Consider the following 10,241-nt stretch of genomic DNA (forward strand, 5'->3'; position numbering starts at 1 on the left):
AGTGTTGATAGTTGATCCAAGAAGAATGAAGTCCTTGACCACTTCAATCTTTTCTCCATTGATAAGAATGTTGTTTATTGGTCCACACAATCAAAAGCCTTTGCATAGTTAATAAAGCACAGGCAAACCTCTTTCTGATATTCTCTGGTTTCAGCCAAGATCCATTGGACATAAACAATGATATCCCTCAATCCACAACCTCTTCTGAATCCGGCTTGAACCTATGAAGTTCTCTGTCAATGTACGATTTTAGCCGTTCTGTATTACCTGTAGCAAAACTTTACTCACATGGGATATAAGTGCCTTAAAAGATGGATCAACATCCTCCCACACTGATGTATTCTAGCATCATAACTTGGAATGTACAAAGACACCAAGTTTTAACCTTATTAATGCTCATTTTCACTTACATTGATTTAAAATCCTAATCACCATGAGAACAACATCAGATTTATATATGAATGTATCAACTCTCTAATCATATCTGATTATGTGAGGTTTGGAAAACCAAATGAAGGACTGAAGAAGGGATGTAAATACTGTTTCCTTTCCTATCAACACAAATCTGTTTTTCAGATGATCTCTAAATTCAGGTGGGAAATATTCAAGGTCATATTTTAGCTCTCATGAACTTGTTTTCATTTTCTTCTGTTTCAGTTTGAATTTGCATATGAGCAATTGATGGTCTTTTCCACATCTGCCCCTGGCCTTGTTTTGACTGATGATATAGAGCTTTTCCACCACCTGTTTCCTCACATGTAGTCAATTTTATTTCTATGTATTCCATCTGCTCTGGTCTATGTGTATAATTGTCTCTTATACAGTCTGAAGAAGGTATTTGAAATGAACAAATCATTGCTTTTGCAGAATTCTATCATGTGATCTCCAACATCATTTCTATCACCAAGGCCATTATTTTCCAACTACTGATCCCTCCTTTTTGTTTGCAACCTTTGCATTCTAATCACCAGTTATGATCAATACATCTTTATCGCATGTTTGGTCAATTTCAGATTGAAGAAGTTGGTAGAATTCTTCTATTTCATCCTCACTAGTTTTAGTGGTTGGTACATAAATTTGAATAATAGTAGTATTAACTGGTCCTCCCTGTCCACGCATGGATATTATCCTATCACAGACAGTGTTGTACCTCATGACTGATTTGGTATAATCTTTTTGACAATGAATGCAACACCATTCCTATTCAATTTGTCGTTCCCAGTATAGTAAGATTTGTCAGATTCACAATGCCAATACCAATCCATATCAGTTCACTAATGCCTAAGATATCGATGTTTATGCGTTCCATTTAATTTCTGACAACTTCCAATTTTCATAGATTAATATTTCAGACATTGAATGTTCTGATTTTCAATGTATGTTTGCAGCTGTTTCTCTTCATTTTGAGTTGTGCCCCATCAGCAAATGAAGATCCCACTTTACTCCCACAGGCTTTATTTCAGTCACGTCACCATGGTCAACTCTACTCTGAGGAGGCAGATCTTTCCCAGTCTCATTTTGAGGGCTTTCAAACCTGAAGGACTCATTTCCCGCACTCTGACAGTGTTTCTCTGCTATTCATAAGGTTTTCAGTGACTAAATATTCAGAAGTAGTTAGTAACTCCTTCCTAGTCTGTCTTCATCTGGAAACTCATCTGAAACATGTCCACCAAGGGTGACCTTGTTGTTGTTGTTATGTGCCATAGAGTCGGTTCTGACTCCTAGCGACCCTGCATAGGGTTTCCGTGACTATAAATCTTTACAGGAGCAGAAAGCCTCATCTTTCTCCCCCGGAACAGCTGGTAGCTTCGAACTGCTGACCGTGAGATTAGCAGCCTGATTCATAACCACTATGCTACCAGAGCTCCTAAGGGTGACCTTGGTGGAATTTAAAATACCCATGGAAAAGCTTCTAGAATTACAGCAACTCCCAAGTGACCACAGTACGACAAACTGACAGACGAGTGGTTGGATATACATATATGTCTTGCCAGATTTTTTTCTTTAAAAAAATTCAAAAGAAACATCTTTTTGATGTTATAGTTATTTTATCCTTGCTTTTGTTTGCAATGCCATTGATATATGTGCTTGTTTTTAATTTTTCTTTCTTTCTATTGGCTTTCATTTCAGTTTCTGTTTCTTCTTCTTTTCTGATATCTTAAGGTGAATGTGTTGATCCCTTGTTTTATACATTGCAGCTGTTTTAATACAAGCCTTTAATGTATCATTTTTACACTCAGCAGCGCTTTTAACTTTTCCAAATTTTTGTTCAATTTAAAATATTTTTTAAATAAACTTAATACTTTTCTTTTGAGTTACTGGATAATTATGTTCTACAAGTTACCAGTGTTTGGGATTTTTCCAGATATATTTCTGTTACTTACTCCTAGTTTATTTGGTCTTGTAATTGAATGGTTTTGATTCTTTCAAATTTGATGAGGGTTGCTTTATATCCTAGAATAATGTTATATATTCATTAAAAAATTATATGCATTTTGCTATTGTTGAAGGTTCCACATAAATGTTAATTTTGTCTAGTTGCCTGATTATGTTGGATAATTCTCTTATAATTTCATTAATTTTATGCCCACTATCCTTGAGGGTAAAGTTCAAGTCCAATTATCATTGAAGTTTCACTAATTCTTCTTTCATTCAATCATACTTTTCCTCATTTGCTTTTAATGTATGTTGTTAGACACTTAGACATTTGGGATTAATATGTCTTCTTGATGAATTAAGTACTTAATCATGAAATGACAATATCTAGCACTGTCCTTGTTTTTTAACTCTTATCTAGATTGCCTGATATTAATATGTGTTTTGTTTTCTTAAGTTTTATTGTGAACTGAGTGATAATTTACATTGGAGAACATTGGCTTTAGATAATGGTTTCATTGCAATGATTACAATCTCCTCTGTGCATCATTATTCAACAGCATTTTCTTCCATTCTCTCTGTTTTGTTTTCTTTGTTTTGGGGGTGGGGGGAATATAAACAAAAACACTCAGGAATATATAATAATTTAAACCACCAAAGGGCACCTTCTGTAAGCCTGTCTCCTGGCCATCAACACTCAGTCCCTCCATTTTCATAAGTGCAGAGTCCTCAGCTACTCTCTTTCCATGTCCTCATCTACACCTCCATCTCTGGGGTCGCTGTTTCTCTGGAGAGCATTCTACATTCTGCTTGTGGTCTTCTCCCTTGATGGTCTAGGGTCCTTTGTTTCTAGACTATAAGATTAACTACTCTCCCATTTTTGTTACAAAACTTCTACCTTTACAGTTGTGACAGTAGCAATTAGTCATGATAAGATTTACTCACTATTAGACCATCTTTTGTTTTCTTGTTGATAGTGTCAGACCAACACAAAATCATGACTTCCTTAATTTTATGAGAAAGTAGAGTTTTGACAATAATTGTTTTGTTTTTTATTGAAATTTATTATGTGTATTTTATTTTCTAATAATCCTATCAGATCATAACAATGCATTGTCTGTCAAGCTGAGGTCTATTGTGCTGTACAATTTTATTGTTTTTTCCTAGATATTTCTAGGTGTTTTAGTGGATACTAAGTGTATGATAGGACTTCTGGTATGGTGCTGCAGGATTAGCACCACACTGTGAACCACAAGGTTGGCTGCTCAAACCCACCAGCTGCTCCTCAGAACTCCTACACAGGGTTGCTATGAGTTAAAACCATTTTAACAGTACTTAACAACAACAACAACATCAACAAAAAGTATGATTTATGGATTAGTCCTGGTGTGCTGCAGGATAAGTACTGGACCACAAGGTCTGCTTGAGCCACAAGGTCAATGGTTCAAACTCACCAGTCAGTTCTCAGAAACCCTATAAGGGGTTGCTATGAGTTCTGACTTAACAACAACAGCTGTTTTAAATCAGAAGTTTGAAAATTAATTTTAACTTAATTCATATTAGACTTTGTTCTTGATGAGATGTCTTCTTTTTATTAAACATATCATCATTTAGCATAAGGAATAAGTGTGAAACAGGCACAAGTAACAAAATAGTGTGACTTTTTACACTAAGTTGTGCATGAGTATAGCCTTAGAATAAAGAAAGATTGCCAAATGTGTGACATTGGATGCTTATAAATAATAGATAATATCATTTCAGAGTCTACTTAGGTCACATCATAGTATAAGTGAAATAGTATAGAACAAGAAGTGTAAAAATGTATATATATATGAGTTCTCTTTTCAGAATTTGCTAATGATCCTAAAGAAGGCACGCATTTAGTAGCTGCAAGCTTCATTTTTTTTGTAGCAATAAAAATAGGAGCCATTAAGATACCTTAATTAACTACTAAAAGGATTAATAAGAAGCACAAATTAGATATCTTCTGTGAGGCCATTGTAAAGTGTTACACAATTATTTTATTTCATTATTAAGTTGATTTAGCTTTAGGATCTACAAGGTGCCAGTCTAACCAAATGAGCACTGATGGTTGGTGGTGATTATGTGCTGTGTCTACGGTTCCAAATCAATCATAGCAACCTAGCATAGGTTTTCCGATGCTGTAAGTCTTTACGGGAACAGAAAGTCTCATCTTTCTCCTGGAACATCTGGTAGTTTTGAACTGCTGACCTTTAGGTTAGCAGTCCAGCTCTACCAGAGTTCCTTAACTGAGTAGTACAGTTCTAAAATTCCAATTATGTACAACCATATAAAATACTGTATTAGTTACAGGGAGCACAGTGGTTTCATATGATAAACACTGGACTGCAAACCACAAAGTCAGCAGTTGGAGGCTACCAGCTGCTCCTCGTGGGAATGACAAAGGTTTCTGCTCCAGCAAAGATTAAAAAAAAAAAAAAAAGCTTCAAAAACCCTACACAAGAATGCTGAGTCAGAACAGATTCAATGGCACATCACAACATTAACAATTTTAGTTACACATTGTCTATTTCTACTACCCATTAATTTAGAAAGTCATTACTTCCTTAGTGAAGAAAGTATCAAAATCAAGGGTTAATAGTGATTTTGCCAATATCTTCATTTTATTATTCTGTATTCCACTTACCTTTTTCCAGTAGTCTATAACTTTTCATTTGACATTAATGAATAGTACTAAGAGGAAGAGAAAGCAAGACTACTTTTTTGCAGCTTACTGCTATCAGTTCCTTAAGTTAATCCTTTTTCTCATAAGCCAATTTAACTCTGCCCAGTCATTTGAAAGCTCCATGAGGAGTCTTCCATGTTCTTTTCTTGTAATAAGGAAATGTCTTTAACTTTATACATTGTTTAAACTTTTTGAGAGTAATATGATCAACTGTATGATTTTTCCTTTATTAATGCAAATGTTACAAACAATATCTTTAAAATCTAGAATTAAATGTTTTCGGTTAGTTTCAGGTGATAATGTTTTGTTCAGATAATAAGAATGCTACTACAAACCTTACTTTAATTGTTGCATAATAATCACCAGCCCTTAAAAACCCTGGAAACCCTACATAAAATGCCTTTAAGCTATGCAAGAATGGAGTTTATTTAAATTTACTTTTTTATGTGTGTGTGTGTGTGTGTGTGTGTGTGTGTTTAAGTGGGGAATTACCTTGCACTCATTGAAAGAATGCCAGTGTGTGCCCTTGGGCTATTTAATAACTCAAGCTATTATCTAAAGTGTAAAAATAGTGATACGATGAAACAAGAGTAAAAAAGTATGTAAGTATGTAACTATAAATAGGAGGACACTTAATTGGTCCTCTGTTTTATTTTTTTCTTTAATGATTTAATTTAAAACCATTTTTGCTGAGAAATCTTTTGAAAAGGAACATACAGCTTTCAAAGAAAACTTGTGAGACGAGTCTGTCCCAGTGCTCATCAGCTGGAATAACATTTATCTGTGGGTACCTAAAATTCTCATAATGGTCCTTAATCACATAAAATGTAAAAACAAAATGAACAGCAAGCATGAACATGGTAAGATAGTCCTACTTTGCCAAACAAGCAAACAATGTCTAGTTACTTGAAAGAAAATATACCAATAGTGTGCTGATACAATGTCCAACCTGGTACTCATATTGACCATCTTATCGCCTGTAGACAAAATATTTTAAAATAAAGCATGGTCACTGATATTAAAATTGTGGTAGTTATTATAAACATAAGATTCTAAAAAGTGCTTACTTTTTTGTTGAAATAGAAGAGCACAAAAGAGGCAATATGACATTGTGCATAATTCATCAGTTTGTTTTTGTTGTTGTTTTTTTTTTCAAGCACACATCACCATTTGGAATAGCAAAAATGATCAATAACCATGTGCATTTTATTAATACATTGCAGTATTTTTCAGAATTCTTATACATTGTTCAAGTGCTTATTCAATTTTATGTCACATATTTTCTTCCTTTCTTGTGGGTTTTTATAGAAAACCATTAAAAACAAAAGTATCCATTATGCAAATATGTCTTTTTTTTAAATAATGCATTTAAATTAGAAATTCCAATTGCAATCAAAAACAAAAACAAAAAACCTCATCTGTCCATCAAAACTCCTAAACTCAACAAGAGAAGGGGTTTCCTATTATTTACTCCTTGGTATGGCTTACATATATTTACTAGGTATCTTTGTGTTGATTAGTACTCAGATTGATCCCATTGGCAGAGAATCATCCCATAAGGTTTTCTTGACTGGATCATTAAGGAAGCAGATCACCAAGTCTTTCAATTTGAACCATCAACTTTTCTACTAGAAGCCAAGCAGTTAAACATTTATCCAACCAGCTCTCCTTGTTGTTGTTGTTAAGTGCCATCAAGTCAATTCTGACCCATAGCGACCCTGTATTGGGTTTCCCATGAGCAGCTGGCGAGCTTGAACCGCTAACCTTGCAGTTCACACAACTTTGTAGTCTGATGCATCAGCCCACAGCACCACACCAGGACTCTATTTATAAATACTTAGAAGTTAATAAATGCCTTTTTTGAGAAAACTCTTATTGTTATGTCTGGGTTTCATATGCAAAAAATTGATTGAATACTTTTAGACACATACAATCAAGTGGTCAAATTTATACAGTGAATTTTGTGGGGGTTGCATGGATGTTGCCTACATTATTTTCTTATTTCTCTGCCCAATCAGAACATTTCAAATGTTTTCACAAACTAAATAAATGTGGTTACATAGTATGACTTCTAGATAATCAATATCATGTGGACAAAATGACTCCCGTCTAGATGTTGGTTACAAAGAAAGAGGTTGCAAGCATTGAATGTTTTCCATACACTTAAATATACAGAAATAAAATTATTTGCACAGTCTCAGACAATTATAGGTTCCTTTCAAATCTTTTTTTTTTTGTCTTGGTCAGAAAATCATGTTATCACAGTGATCCAATTGGCATAGCCTAGTAAAGAATCAATACCATCAAAAACATGGAGATTTAGTGAGTACAAATCCTGATTTAATGTTTTACTGTGCAAAAAAATGAAAAAATAAAGAATAAACAGAAAAAATAATACTACCATTACTAATAGGTGTGACAATTAAGAGGCTTCAAATTTAATTGCATAAAGAAGGCTACTGACTTGTTAATAAAGGCAAAATAATCATTTCAGCATTGATATATGTTATTTCAAAAAATGTTGTGAACCTTATTTTAAATAAATTTTAAGGAATAATTTTGGAGATCCATACATTTGGATTCTGTTTTCAATAAAGTTCAGGAAAACAAGATTAATAGAAGTAATATTTAAGTACCTACTGGTCACAAGAAAATTTTAGTCTTATTCTTTAAGAAGAATAAAATGAAAGAAGAAAGCATGGATTCAGTGCTTTCTTTACTGGAAACAAATGCCTTCTTGTATGTAGTAGTGGGATAAGGAATGGGAAGGTTCCAAGCCACAATGCCCTGTTTTTGTGATACATATATATTTTAAGATGAATGCCTTTTCTGTGAATAAAATCTGTTTCATATTTTAAGCTCACAGGCTATAGAGAACACATGATTGTGGTAAAGCCATAGAAATGGGAAGTAGCTTATGTTCTGTGCTTATGTGGGAAAAACAAATCAAAACCATACTTATGGTTAGTTTCATCAAAAGTAGGTTATAATTATAAAAAATTTACATAACATTTGAAATATTGAAGTGCTATTAGCTATTGCAAATAAAGAAGAGTTAACAGGTTGCTTTTTTGCCAAAATATTGATTTACATTCGCCTGTAAACTTCTTGCTTGTTTTACATTTTTTCTTTATTCATGGAAATAGAAATCTGGCCTTAGTATAAATATCAAGCTACAGTACTGATGATGAATATATGATATTAAAATTTTGACTTTTTAATAAGTTTGAATTCAGTTTAGTTCTGATATCATGATATTTCTATAATATGTCAAATATAATATGTCTAACCATAATGAAAATTCATAACAGCTAAGTTTTTCCATATTATTTGACCAAGATCAAAATAGTTTGGATTCATATGGCATTTTAAAGACTTTGTTATTGAGTAAAAAGGAAAACTAAAGTCTAAAACAAGTTTGCTTTCATTTTGTAAATAACATACTAGGCACAATCCACAGGAAACTCACTGCTCTGTCCTCTAGTGTTAACACCAACTACTATATTCTAAATTCAGAAAGTTGACTCTCCCTTTTACTCTCAATTTCACCTTTTAAAATTGATTCCTATACAAAACAAAAGTAATAACATGCTTTGAAATTGTTGAGAAAATCCAAGATATTCTTTATTTTATATAGTTTCTCCATTGTTCTGTATTATTCACATAAGACAACAATATGAAAATTACTTTTTCTTATTCCAGTTATTGGATGTGGCAAAGTAAAATGTGTTGAATGAAATATTTTTCTTATTTTGATTCAATGAAAAAAAAGTCATGATTGCATCCCTCCTTCTCTTCCTTCCCAAGTGTACTATTTCTTGATATGTCATAAGCTTGGTTGAATTGCTAAATCTGTTTTGGAAGTAAATTTTGTGAATATCATAGCTACACTGCTTTTACAATGTTCTCATTCATTAGTGCTGACTCCTGGTGACGTGACTATTTTTCTTTAAATGAGATTTAACATAGGAGTTAGAAGACCTATTCTTAAAATTGGGTTCATCATACAGACTTTGAAAATAGATGTGAATCAGAGTCATCTAAATTCCAATTAATCTTTTATTGTCATTGAAATCTGCTGCTTTTGATTTCATTTTACTCACAGCAAACCTGTAGAGTTAAATCAAATCAAAGTAGAAATGTCTATAGAATTTGCAAGGCTATGAATCCATGGAAACAGACTGCCACATCATTCCCCATGGGATAACTCATGAATCTGAATGACTAATCTTTCAGTTAGCAGTCAAATGCTTAACCACTGTGCCACTGAAATGGTGAACTTGCATTCAACAGCTCTTAGAAAAGATGAACAATCAAGTTATTTAAAAATATATTGAGATGCAAAAAGACAGTAAGTTAGATATGGAAGGTATTATGAGAAGTCTTCAGAAAGTTCCTGGAAAAAAAATGAATTATATAAAAATTATGCATAGATTTCAAGTTTATGTTTGCACTAAAATAAACTCATACTAACTTGTAACATATCGGAATAAGGTCTAGTGTAAGGCACTAAAAAGGATAAGATATTAGTTTAGAAAAATACCACTATAACAACAACATGAACTATGTCAAAATTGAAGAAAGAATAAACATCAAATTTATGTTGAAGACTGGGTGAGAAAATGCTGAAATTATTAATGCCTTTAAAAAGTCCATGGGGAAAATACCCCAAAGGAATCAATAGAAATGATATGATATTTAAGATAAAACTGACAGTGGCAGACTATACACATCAACTTTTGAGAAATCAATTAATCTGGTTTGTGCCCTAATTGAAGAGGATCAATAATTAACAGCAGAAACAATAGCCAATACCACAGAGATCTCAACTAGTTCTGCTTACACAACTCCGACTGAAAAATTAAAGTTGAGCAAAGTTTCTGCTCGATAAGTGCTACAAAAGTTTCACTCAGATTAATCAGTTGCAGTCAAGAGCAGAACTTTCATTGGAAATAGAATACAAACGGTATCATGATCCTGATGCTTTTCCTAGAAGAATTACAAGAAGACAAGAAACATGATTTTACCAGTATGATCCTAAAGACAAAGCACATTTAAAGCAATGAGTACCAATAGGTGGAAATGGTCAAATCAAAGCAAAAGCTGACCAGTCAAGAGCAAATCTAATGGCAACAGGTCTTCAGAATGCTCAATGCAT

Source organism: Chrysochloris asiatica, unplaced genomic scaffold, assembly GCF_000296735.1.
Source record: "Chrysochloris asiatica unplaced genomic scaffold, ChrAsi1.0 scaffold00193, whole genome shotgun sequence".
Taxonomy (NCBI): Eukaryota; Metazoa; Chordata; class Mammalia; order Afrosoricida; family Chrysochloridae; genus Chrysochloris; species Chrysochloris asiatica.